This window comes from Choloepus didactylus, chromosome 21 (genome assembly GCF_015220235.1).
Source record: "Choloepus didactylus isolate mChoDid1 chromosome 21, mChoDid1.pri, whole genome shotgun sequence".
In the NCBI taxonomy this organism is placed as follows: Eukaryota; Metazoa; Chordata; class Mammalia; order Pilosa; family Megalonychidae; genus Choloepus; species Choloepus didactylus.
In genome coordinates this window covers 52,172,361-52,185,156 of record NC_051327.1, presented here as the reverse complement: position 1 = coordinate 52,185,156, position 12,796 = coordinate 52,172,361, and positions in this window count along the sequence as shown.

Genomic DNA, 12,796 nt, shown 5'->3' with positions numbered 1-12,796 from the left:
TCAAGACTGTAGGTACTAGACAAGTGTTCAGGTTTGCTAACGCTGCCATTTTGCAAAACACCAGAAATGAATTGGCATTTATAAAAGGGATTTATTTGGTTGCAAAGTTACAGCTTTAAGGCCATAAATTGTCCAAGGTAAGGAATCAACTATAGGGTACCTTCTGTTAGCTTGAAAGGCACGTGACTGGTGTCTGCTGATCCCAGGTTGTGTTCCAGCTCCACTCTCAGCTCCTGTGCATTCTTCAAAGTGTCTCTCTTGGCTGAAGCACCTCCTTCTATCTGTGAACACTTTATAGGACTCTAGTGATTCAATTAAGACTCACCCTGAATGGGTGGGGAAACACCTCCATGGAAATGATCTAATCAAAGTTCTCACCCACAGTTGATTCAGTCACATCTCCATGGAAACAATCAAAGGATTCCAACCTAATCAACACGAATACATTTGCCCCCATAGGATTGCATAAAGAAACATGACATTTTAGGGGGGACACAATGCATCCAAACTGGCACATTCCATCCCCTGGGCCTCAAAATGACATGATCTTTCCATACGCAAAATCCATTCATCTCATCACAATATTACAAAAACTTATATCATTTCTGTAATAATAGGTAAGTACAAGATTCCATCAAAATCAATTATAGGCATGGTCTGTTCAAAGGTAAATTTCTCTCTACCTTTGGACCTGTGAAACTTAGAACAAGTTATCTGCTGCCAATATACAAAGTAAAGACAGTTATAGGATAAAAATTCTGATTACCACAAGGAGAAACCGAAAGGAAAACAGGGTTCACAGGACCAAAACAATTCCTAAAACCCACAGGGCAAACTTCATTAGATTTCAAAGTCTGAGAGTCTTTTACACAATGGTGTTTTATTCTTGGAGCTTGAGAGAGCAGGAATCCAGCCACTTCCAAAGGCTTATGCAGCAGCACTTTCTAAGTGTCCTTCTTACTAAGAAACACTTTTATACAGAATTAGATAGAGCTCAGTGCACTCCCTAGGCTTTTAAGGAATGCCATTGGTTGGGGCTTGGCATAGTGCTGTAGTTTGCAGTATCTGGCAAAAGCTTTAATAAGAGTTACCTCCAGAATGGCCCCTTGACTCTATTTGATATCTGTTAGTCACTTTATTTTGTGCCATTTCTTTTCCCCATCTTGGCCATGAGGCATTCTCAATCCCACAATGTCAGGGCCAGGTTCATCTCTGGGAGTCATGTTGCTCATTGCCAGGGAGACTTGAATCCCTGGGAGTCATGTCTCACATGTGGGGTGGATGTAGGAGTTAGTGAGTTTATTTTCAGAGTTGGCTTAAAGAGAGAGGCCACAGCTGATCAACAAAAGATGCTCCCTTGGAGTGACTCTTAGGCATAATTACAAGTAGTCCTATCTTTGACATTGCATAAATGTTTCAAAAGGGCAAGCCTCAAGATAGAGGGCTTGGCTTATTAAATTAGGAGTCTCTAATGCTTCAGAAAATATTAGGAATTCCCAGGTAGTGAAGTTTAATAGTTCCACATTTTTCCCCTGTCCCTAAAGGGGACTTTGTGAATACATTTTATTTTCTGCTTGAATACTCTGGAATGTATCTGGGTATTACATTAACCTGTATAGAATAATAAGAACTCATTCCCTATTCTAGATTCCATGTGATAAGGTTGTTTAAATAAACTGACAAGACGTTAAATTAGATGGTGTGCTACAGAAAATTTAAATTTTGGACCGAATAAACTCTCTCTCTTTGGTCTTAAAAAGAAGTTGAAGTTTTAAAATGCAGAAAATATCATCTTACACACAGTGGTCTGATTACCTTAGTCCTAACAGGGTCCATTTCATTCTTATCTCTAATTGAAATCTGATTTCTTCTTCAGCTTCTTTAGCAGTGGCTGTGTGGAGCAATCCTGACTTTCAGAACTACAGAATCTAACTCTGAGTCTTAGATGTCATACAGATACCCAAAGGTCCAGGGAACAATCAGGTTATACAAAAAAAGCAAGCATCACAGAATTTAGAAAAAGAAAAAAACAGCGAAAACTCAGGAAAAGTGAAGTTTAGGAGTTTAAAATCTAGGAAAGTGTACTATGAGCCTATTTGAACATTCTGTACTCTATAATCATAGATTGTCCATTCTCTGCCCACTATCTATCCAATTATAGCCTATGTATGCTCTTGAACTCAATTCTCAATGTTTGTTCATCATACTTAGTTTATATTAGTGAGACCATACATTATTTGTTCTTTTCTTTCTGGTTTATCTCACTCAACATAATTTCCTTGAGGTTCATTCACCTAGTTGTATAGCACCATAGTTGTACTGTATACACCACAGTTTGCCCTTCCTTTCATCAGTTATTGTACCCTTGGGCCACCTCCATCCATTGCATACTGTGAATAATGCTTCCATAAACATCAGTGTGCAGATGTCTATTCATGTTCCTGATTTCAGTTTTTCCAATATTCATCTAATAATGGGGTTGTGGGATCATGTGGCAACCCTATATTTAGCCTCTTGTGGAACTACCACACTGTTCTCCAGATGGACTGTACCATTCTACTTCCCTGCCAACAGTTAATGGTATATCTCTCTCCTCACATCTTATCCAGTACTCATACCCTTCTGTTTATTTTTGAAACAGTTTTACTTACACAACACACAATCCATCTTAAATGAAAATCAATGGTTGTCAGTATAATCACATACTGATGCATTTAATGCCAGAGTCTATATGAGAACCTCTCCATTTCTCCACAGAGAAAGAAGAGGAGAAAAGAAATAAAAAGGAGAAACAACAACAAGAATCCCATACCCCACCCATATAGCTCCTTCTTATTGACATTTTGCTTCTGTATATTGCCTTTGTTAAAATTAATGAAAGAGCACTACGTTATTAATCTTAACCATAGCCCCAGTTTGCATTACCTGTATTTTTCACATAAACATTCCACTTTAATACTTTGAAATAGTGACATACATTTGCTCTCTGTCAACTAAAAACTGTCTAATATTTGTACATTTAATCAGCATTATTTTCCACTCTAAGTTTTGCTGCATTATACAATCCCAGATTTTATCCTCTATCTTTCTCTCTGATGTCCTATATGTCCATATTCTTCCTTTACAACAAGCTTTATTCATTACATTTATAATATTGTGCTACCATCACATAGTATTGTGCTCTCCATTTCTTGATATTTATTTTTTATTTCAATTTTATTGCAATATATTCATATACCATGCAGCCATACAAAGAGTACTATCAATTGTTCACAGTACCATTAAATAGTTGTGCATTCATCACCAAAATTAATTTTTGAACATTTTCATTATCACACACAAAAATAATAAGAATAAAAATTAAAGTGAAAAAGACTAATTAAAGTATAAAAGAATACCAGGTAACTTTTTTTTTTTTTTGCCCCCATTTTTCTACTCACCCATCCATACACTGGACAAAGGGGAGTGTGATCCACATAATTTTCCCAATCACATTGTCACCCCTCGTAAGCTACATTGTTATACAATTGTATTCAAGATTCAAGGGTTCTGGGTTGTAGTTTGATAGTCTCAAGTATTTACTGCTAGCTGTTCCAATTCATTAGAATCTAAAAAGGGTTATCCATGTTGTCCATAAGAGTGCCCACCAGAGTGACCTCTAAGCTCCCTTTGGAATCTCTCAGCCACTGAAACTTATTTCATTTCCTTTCACATCCCCCTTTTGGTCAAGAATATGTTCTCCATCCCACAATGCCAGGTCTAGATTCCTCCCCAGGAGTCATATTCCAGGTTGCCAGGGAGATTTATACCCCTGGGTGTCAGATCCAATGTAGGGGGGAGGGCAGTGATTTCACCTTTCAAGTTGGCTTAGCTAGAGAGAGAGGGACACATCTGAGCAACAAAGAGGCATTCAGGAGGACACACTTAGAGACAATCATAAGTAGGCCTAGCCTCTCCTTCGAAGTAACAGTCTGCCCAAGGGCAAGTCCCGTGATAGACGGCTCAGCACATCAAACTATCAGTCCCCAATATCTGTAAGCACATCAACAGCCATCGAGGTGGGGAAGCCCAACACCCCTGCATTCTTCCTCAGGTCTTCAGGGGAGCTCTGCATAATTTTTCAATGTTTTTTTTTAATTAAATATTAACTATGTAAAAAATAAATTAAAATATACAATAAAAAACATTTTAAACAAACCAAAACAAGGGAGGAAGAAAAAGACAACTAACCTAAAATAACTACTTTACTTCCAACATGTTCCTACTCTACCCCAAGAAAATAACCTAATACAGCAACATTTCTGTGAACTTGTTCCTACCATGCCCACCAGAAATTAACAAACCATAGTCATTCCTGGCTTTCCCAGAACATTAAATTTACCCATGATAGCTTATCTGCTCTTATTGGATTATCGTTCCCCCTTCACTAATTGCTCTCTATTGCTAGGTCCCCTACATTCTACATTATAAACCATTTATTTTGCATTTTTCAATGTTCACATTCACGGTAGCATATAATATTTCTCTTTTTGTGCCTGGCTTATTTTGATTAGCTTTATGTCTTCAAGGCTCATCCATGTTGTCATATATTTCATGATATTCTTCCTTCTTATTGCCACATAGTATTCCATCATGTGTATATATCACATCTTATTTATCCACTCATCTGTCAAAGGACATTTGGGTTGTTTCCATCTCTTGGCAATTGTGAATAATGCTGCTATGATCATTGGCGTGCAGATATCTATTCATGTCACTGCTTTCAGATCTTCCACATATATACTGAGAATAGCAATTGCTGGATCGAAGGGTAACTGTATATCTAGTTTTCTAAGGAACTGCCAGACTGTCTTCCAGAGTGGCTGAACCATTTATACAGTCCCACCAACAATGAATAAGAGTTCCAATTTCTCAACATCCTCTGCAGGATTTGTAGTTTCCTGTTTGTTTAATGGCAGCCATTCTAATTGGTGTGAGATGGTATCTCGTTGTGGTCTTAATTTGCATCTCCCTAACAGCTAGTGAAGCTGAACATTTTTTCATGTGTTACTTGGCCATTTGTATTTCCTATTCAGAGAACTGTCTTTTCATATCTTTTGCCCATTTTATAATTGGGCTGTCTGTACCATTGCCATTGAGTTGTAGGATATCTTTATATATGCAAAATATAAACCTTTTGTCAGATTCATGGTTTCCAAAAATTTTTCCCATTAAATTGGCTCCTTCTTCATTTTTGCCAAATTCCTTTGAGGTACAGAAACTTCTAAGTTTAAGGAGTTCCCATTTATCTATTTTTTCTCTTGTTGCTTGTGCTTTGGGTGCAAGGTCTAGGAAGTGACTGCCTTTCTCCATATCTCTCTGTTCTAGTTTGCTAATGCTGCCAGAATGCAAAACACCAGAGATGGATTGGTTTTTATAAAAGGGGTTAATTTCATTACGCAGTTACAGTCTTAAGGCCATAAAGTGTCCAAAGTAACACATCAGCAATCAGGTACCTTCACTGGAGGATGGCCATTGGTATCCGGAAAACCTCTGTTGGCTGGGAAGGCACATGGCTGGCATCTGCTCCAAAGTTCTGGTTTCAAAATGGTTTTCTCCCAGGATGTTCCTCTCTAGGCTGCAGTTTCTCAAAAATGTCACTCTTAGTTGCACTTGGGGTATTTGTCTTCTCTTAGCTTTTCCACAGCAAGAGTCTGCTTTCAATGGTCATCTTCAAAATGTCTCCCATCTGCAGATCCTGTGCTTTCTTCAAAGTGTCCCTTTTGGTTGTAGCTCCTGTTCAAAATGTCACTTTCAGCTGCACTGCACTGAGTTCCTTATTTTTGTCAGATCATTTATATGGCTCCAGTGATTTAATTTAGACCCACCCTGAGTGGGCAGGCCCACACATCCATGGAAATTATCCAATCAGAGTCATCACCCACAGTTGGGAGAGCTCATCTCCATGGAAACACTCAAAGAATTACAATCTAATTAACACGGATAGGTCTGCCCACATGAGATTACATTAAAGATAATGGCTTTTGGGGGGACATAATACATTCAAAGTGGCACACTCTCTTTTCTTTCCTTGTTTTTCTGTCAGTAGGGGTCCCTTTAGTATCTGAAGTAGGGCAGGTCTCTTGTAAGCAAATTCTTTCAGCATTTTTTTGTCTGTGAAAATTTTAAGCTCTTCCTCAAATTTGAAGGAGAGATTTTGCTGGATAAAGAATTCTTGTTTGGCAATTTTTCTCTCTCAGGGTTTTAAATATGTCATGCCACTGCCTTCTCACCTCCATGGTGGCTGCTGAGTAGGCACTACTTAGTCTTATGTTGTTTCTTTTGTAAGTGATGATTTGCTTTTCTCTTGCTGCTTTCAGAACTTGCTCCTTCTCTTCAGTATTTGACAACCTAATCAGAATATGTCTTAGAGTGGGTTTATTTGGATTTATTCTATTCAGAGTTCACTGGGCTATTATGCTTTTTGTATTTATGTTGTTTTGAAGGTTTGAGAAGTTTTCCCCAACAATTTCTTTGAATATTCTTCCTAGACTTTTACCCTTCTCTTCCCCTTCTGAAACACCAATGAGTCTTATATTTGGATATTTTATTTTATCTATCATATTCCTGAGGTCATTATTTTTTTTAATTTTTTCCTCATTCTTTCTTTTGTTCTTTCATTTTTCTGCTCTGTCATCCTCAAGGTTGCTGTTTCACTGTTCAGCTTCCTCTAGGCTTGTAGTATGAGTTTCCAGAAATTTTTTATTTTGGTCAACAGTTTCTTTTATTCCATAAGATCATCTATTTTTTACTTACTCTGGCAATTTCTTCTTTGTGCTCTTCTAGGGTCTTCTTCATGTCCTTTATAGCCACCATGCTCTCATTGTTTGTCTTTAGTTCTTTGATTAATTGCTCCAAGTACTGTGTCTTCTCTGATCTTTTGATTTGGGTGTTTGGGTTAGGGTTATCCATATCATGTGGTTTTTTCATATGATTTAAAATTTTCTGTTGTTTTTGGCCTCTTGGCATTTGCTTAATGTGTCCTTTTAGACTATGTAGACTTATTCAAACACTTTTCTCTAATTTGTTAGGTCTACAGCTTGGTGGCATACACTTTTTCTAGCTAAACAGCATGTGGCATCCATGAGCCACCTATTCCCTCAAGCCAGTTCTCCCCCAGTTTGTCTTTGTGGTGAGTGTTGGTCTGAGTCTTGTGGGAGTCCAACTGGTGCACCTAGTTGCATATGTAGTTGGTGATGCCCACCATGAATGTGGGACATGTGTCTGTGCAGTTAGAGAGGGAGGGAGGCTTTAATAATCAAATCTCCCAGCTGTTCCTGGAGATTTAAAGCTGTTGCAAGAGTTTAAACCTTCAGTTCAGTCTCACCACAATTTGTCTCTGCCACTGACCCACAAGTCCTTGGTATTGGTGTATGGTCCCTGGGACTTCTGAGTGGGTACCTCTTCCAAGCTGTGCCCTCCTAGGGCCTCTGCTGAGGAAGGCTGCTATATCACAAGTGAGTGCCATCCCTTGAGGGAAGTTCTGGGTCACAGGGTTGTGTAGGGGTATTCCCAGCCTGCTGAAAGGATGGCTTTATGGGGCATGTTAATTTCCCCATTTTCACAGAGCTCCACCTTCCCAGTTCCAGGACAGTTAGTTGTGGGTGTGTGAAAGGCTGCTGTCCATGCGTGTTGCTGGAAACACTTCCTGTCACACTGGGTTCTTTGAGATAGCTCTGGGGTGCAGTGCTGTCAGTGGACAGGAGCTTTCCTAGCCTGCCAGGAAGATGGCTGTAATGAGTGTGGTTATTTTCCCATTTTGGATAACCTCTGCCCTTCTTGCTCTGAGAAAATTAGCAGCAGGTGTGAGAAAGGTTATCGTCCCCACCAGATATTGGGTCATGCCCGCAGGTTGTGGGGATGCAGTTCCTGCTGTGCTTCACTGCAGTTCTTGCTGCCATTTCTGCATCCACTTTTGGGTTTTTAAAACTAGCCCAACTCCAAATGCCAATCTCGGTTTCCCCAGACTGCAGCATGGCTGTCAGTTATTCAGCAGGCTTACTCACTCATTTCAGTACACAGACTCCCGGTTTCATCAACTGCACAATCCCTCTGGATTTAGCAGACCCTGTCCAGCTGGTGCATCACTGGAACTGGTGTTCTGTGTCACTTTCTGGCTTTTATCTAATATTTTTCATGGAGATGTATTTTTGCCCCCTCTCTCCTAACTGCCATCTTCTGGAAGCTCCTTTTGATATTTATAATAAATCATGTTGAACATTCTGTACTCCTTCAGCATCAAATGTGCAATCTCTATCTTCTCTCTATCTCCTGATAACCTGTGTTCTCAACTTTAACTCCCAGAGTTTTCTCTTTATAGTTGGTTCATATTAGTGATACCATACACTATTTGTCTTTTTGTTTTGGGCTTATTTCACTTAATGTCCCCAGGGTCATCTATGTTGTGGCATGTGTCATGGTTTTATTCTGTCTTACAGCTGCATAATATTCCATCATATGTATATACCACAGTTCATTTATCCACTTCTCTGTGGATGGACACTTGGGCTCTTTTCATTTCTTGGCAATCATGAGTAATTCCATTATAAGCATTGGTGTGTGAATATCTGCTCATGTCCCTTCCTTCAGTTCCTCCAAGTGTATACCTAGTAATGGGATTGCTGGATAATATGGCAATTGTATACTTAGCTTCCTGAGGAACTACCAAAATGCCTTCAAGAATTGTTCCATCATTCTACATTCCAATGAACAGTGAATGATATTTCTTGACAGCTTCTCCAGCACTTAGAGTTTTTTGTTTGTTTGTTTGTTTTTGTTTTTGTTTTTGATAATGGGCATTCTATTAGGATGAGGTGATAGCTCCTTTGGTTTTGATTTGCATTTCCCTAATAGCTAGTGAAGTTAAACATCTTTTCATATCTTTTTTGAGCCATTTATATTCCTCTTTTTTAAAGTGTCTGTCCACATCTTTTGCCCATTTTATAATTGTGTTGTCTTTTGTTATTGAGTTGTAGGATCTCTTTATATATACTGGATGTTAAACCCTTATCTGATATGTGTTTTCCAAATATTGTCTCCCATTGCAAGGGTGATCTTTTACTTTTCTGATAAATCCTTTGATGCACAAAGTATTCAATTTTGAGGGTATCCCACTTATCTATTTCTTCTCTCATTGTTCACACTTTGGATGTAAGGTCTAGAAAGACACGTTTCTTCACAAGATCTTTACGATATTTCCCTATATTTTCTTCTAAAAGCTTTATGGTCTTAGGTCTAATGTTTAGGTCTTTTATCCATTTTTGAGTTAATTATTGTGTAAGATGTGAAATAGGCATCCTCTTTCATGTTTTTCCATATGGATATGCAAGTCTCTAAGCACTATTTGTGTAAGAGGCTGCTCTGTCTCATTTGAGTGAACTTGACTGCCTTGTCAGAAAACCAAGGTCCATAGATAAAAGGACCACCCCTGAACACTCAATTTGTTTCCATTTTCCAGTACATCTATCTTTATGCCAGTAGCATGCTCTTTTTACAACTCTAGCTTTGTAATATACCTTAAAGTCAGGTAGTGTGAGGTCTCCCACTTCATTTTTATTTCACAAGAATCCTTTAGCTAATTAGATAAATGTGCCTTTCCAAATAAATTTGATTATTTTTTTTTCTATTTCTGCCAAGTAAGTTGCTGGGATTTTAATTGAAATGTTATTGAATCTATAATTCAATTTGCATAGAATTGACATCTTAACTATATTTAGTCTTCCAATCCATGAACACAGTATGTCTTTCCATTTATTTAAGTCTTCTTTGATTTCTTTTAGCATTTTTGTTTGTCTTCTGTGCATAGGGCTTTTATGTCCTTAATGAAATTTGTTCATAAATATTTGATTCTTTCACTTTCTATTTTAAATGGATTTTTTTATTGATTTCCTCTTCAAATTGCTCATTATTGTGTATAAAAACAATACTGATTTATGCATATCGATCTTATATCCTGCCACTTTGCTGTACTCATTTATTAGCTCTAGTACCTTTACCATAGCTTTTTCAGGATTTTCTACATATAGAAGCATGGCATCTGCAAACAGTGAAAGTTTTATTTCTTCCTTTCCAATTTTGATACTTTTATTTATTTCTTTGCTTGCCTAAATGTTCTAGCTAGAACTTCCTACACAATGTTGTATAACAATGTTGAAAATGGGCATCTTGGTCTTATTCCTGATGTCAGAGGTAAAGCTTTCATTCTTTCCCTATTGAGTGTGATGTTAGCTGTGTATTTTTCATATATTCCCTTTATCATGTTAGGAAGCTTCCTTCTATTCCTATCCTTTGAAGTGTTTTCATCAGGAAAGGTTGCTGAATTTTTTCAAGTGACTTTTCTTCATCAGTTGAAATAATTATGTATTTCTCCTCTCTAATTTATTGATGTGGGTATTACATTATGATTTTCTTGTGTTCATTAACACTCGCATGCCTGGAATATAACCCACTTGGTCTTCTGCATAATTATTTTAATGTGCTGTTGATTCTGTGTGCTTGTATTTTGTTGGGGATTTTTGAATTTATGTTCATTAAAGAGATGGTCTGTATTTTCTTCTCGTGTAGTATCTATGCCTGGCTTCGGTATGAAGGTAATGTTAGCTTGATAGAATGAGTTAGGTAGCTATCCCTCCTCTTCAATTTTTTTGAAGAGTTTGAATAGAACTGTTTCTAATTCTTTGTTAAACTATTGGTAGAATTCACATGTGAAGCCATGTGGTCCTGGAATTTTATGTGGGGGGTAGTTTTTTGATGACTGATTCAATCTCTTTACTTGTGATTGGTTTGTTGAGATCATCTATTTCTTCTTGAGGCAATGTTCAGTGTTCATGCTTTTCTAGGGAATTGTCCATTTCATCTATGTCATCTAGTTATTAGCATATAGTTGTTCATAGTATCCTCTCATTTTCTTCTTTATTTCTGTGGTGCCAGTAGTTATGACTCCCTGCCATTTCTGGTTTTATTTATTTGCATCCTTTCTCTTTTTTTTTTGTCAGCCTAGCCAAGGGACTGTTGATTTTAATGATTTTCTCAAAGAACCCACTTCTGGTTTTGTGGATTCTATTGTTTTCATGTTCTCAATTACATTTATATCTGCTCTAACCTTCGTTATCTCTTTCCTTCTGTTTGCTTTGGGGTTCATTTACTGTTCTTTCTCTAGTCCATCCAGTTGAGTTTCTAAGTCCTCCATTTAAGATCTTTCTTCTTTTTTAATATAGGCATTGAGGGTAATAATTTCCTTCTTAGCATGGCATTTGCTGCATCCCTAAATTTTGTTATGTAGTGTTCTCATTTTCATTTGCTTTCAGAGATATTTACTGATTTCTCTTGCAATTTCTTTCTTTACTCACTGATTTTTTATGAGTGTGTTTTTTAGCCTCCGTATATTTGTGAATTTTCCAGTTTTCCACCTGTTATTGATCTCCAACTTCATTCTATTATGATCCAAGAAAATGTTTTGTATAATTTCAATCTTTTAAATTTGTTGAGACTTGATTTGTAACCCAACATGTGGTCTATCCTGGAGAATGATTAATGAGCACTTGAGAGACTTGATTTGTAACCCAACATGTGGTCTATCCTGGAGAATGATTAATGAGCACTTGAGAAAAATGTATGTCCTGCTGTTGTTGGGTGCAGTGTTCTGCAAATTTCTGTGATGTCTAGTTCATTTATCATATTACTCAAAATATCTGTTCCCTAAATGACCCTCTTTCTAGATATTCTATCCATTGATGAGAGTGGTATATTAAAGTCTCCAACCATGTTTGTAGAAATGTCTACTTCTCCCATCAGTGTTGTCAGTATTTGCTCATGTATTTTGGGGCACTCTGACTTGATGCATATATATTCATGATTGTTATGTCTTCTTGATGGATTGTCCCTTTTATTTCTATACAGTGCCCTTCTTTATTTCTTGTAATTGTTTTATATTTGAAGTCCAATTTGTCTGATAGTATGGCTACCCCTGATCCTTTCTGGTGGTTGTTTGCATGAACTATCTTTTAACAAACTTCCACTTTCAACCTGTTTTTGCCCTTGGGTCTGAAGTGAGTTGCTTGTGAACTGCATATAGATGGATCCTGTCTCATTTATTCATTCTGTCAGTCTATGTTGTTTGATTGGGGGAATTTAAGCCATTTACATTTAATATGATTACTGTAAAGGCAGTACTTTCATCAACAATTTTTTGTTAACATCTCATAACCAAGTAAAGTTTATTCCAATAATGCAAGGTTAGTTCAATATTAGAAAAATCAGATGTAATTTTTTTTCCTGTTTTTTTTTAAATCTTCATTTTATTGAGATATATACACATACCACGCAGTCATACAAAACAAATCGTACTTTCGATTGTTTACAGTACCATTACATAGTTGTACATTCATCACCTAAATCAATCCCTGACACCTTCATTAGCACACACACAAAAATAACAAGAATAATAATTAGAGTGAAAAAGAGCAATTGAAGTAAAAAAGAACATTGGGTACCTTTGTCTGTTTGTTTCCTTCCCCTATTTTTCTACTCATCCATCCATAAACTAGACAAAGTGGAGTGTGGTCCTTATGGCTTTCCCAATCCCATTGTCACCCCTCATAAGCGACATTTTTATACAACTGTCTTCGAGATTCATGGGTTCTGGGTTGTAGTTTGATAGTTTCAGGTATCCACCACCAGCTACCCCAATTCTTTAGAACCTAAAAAGGGTTGTCTAAAGTGTGCGTAAGAGTGCCCACCAGAGTGACCTCTCGGCTCC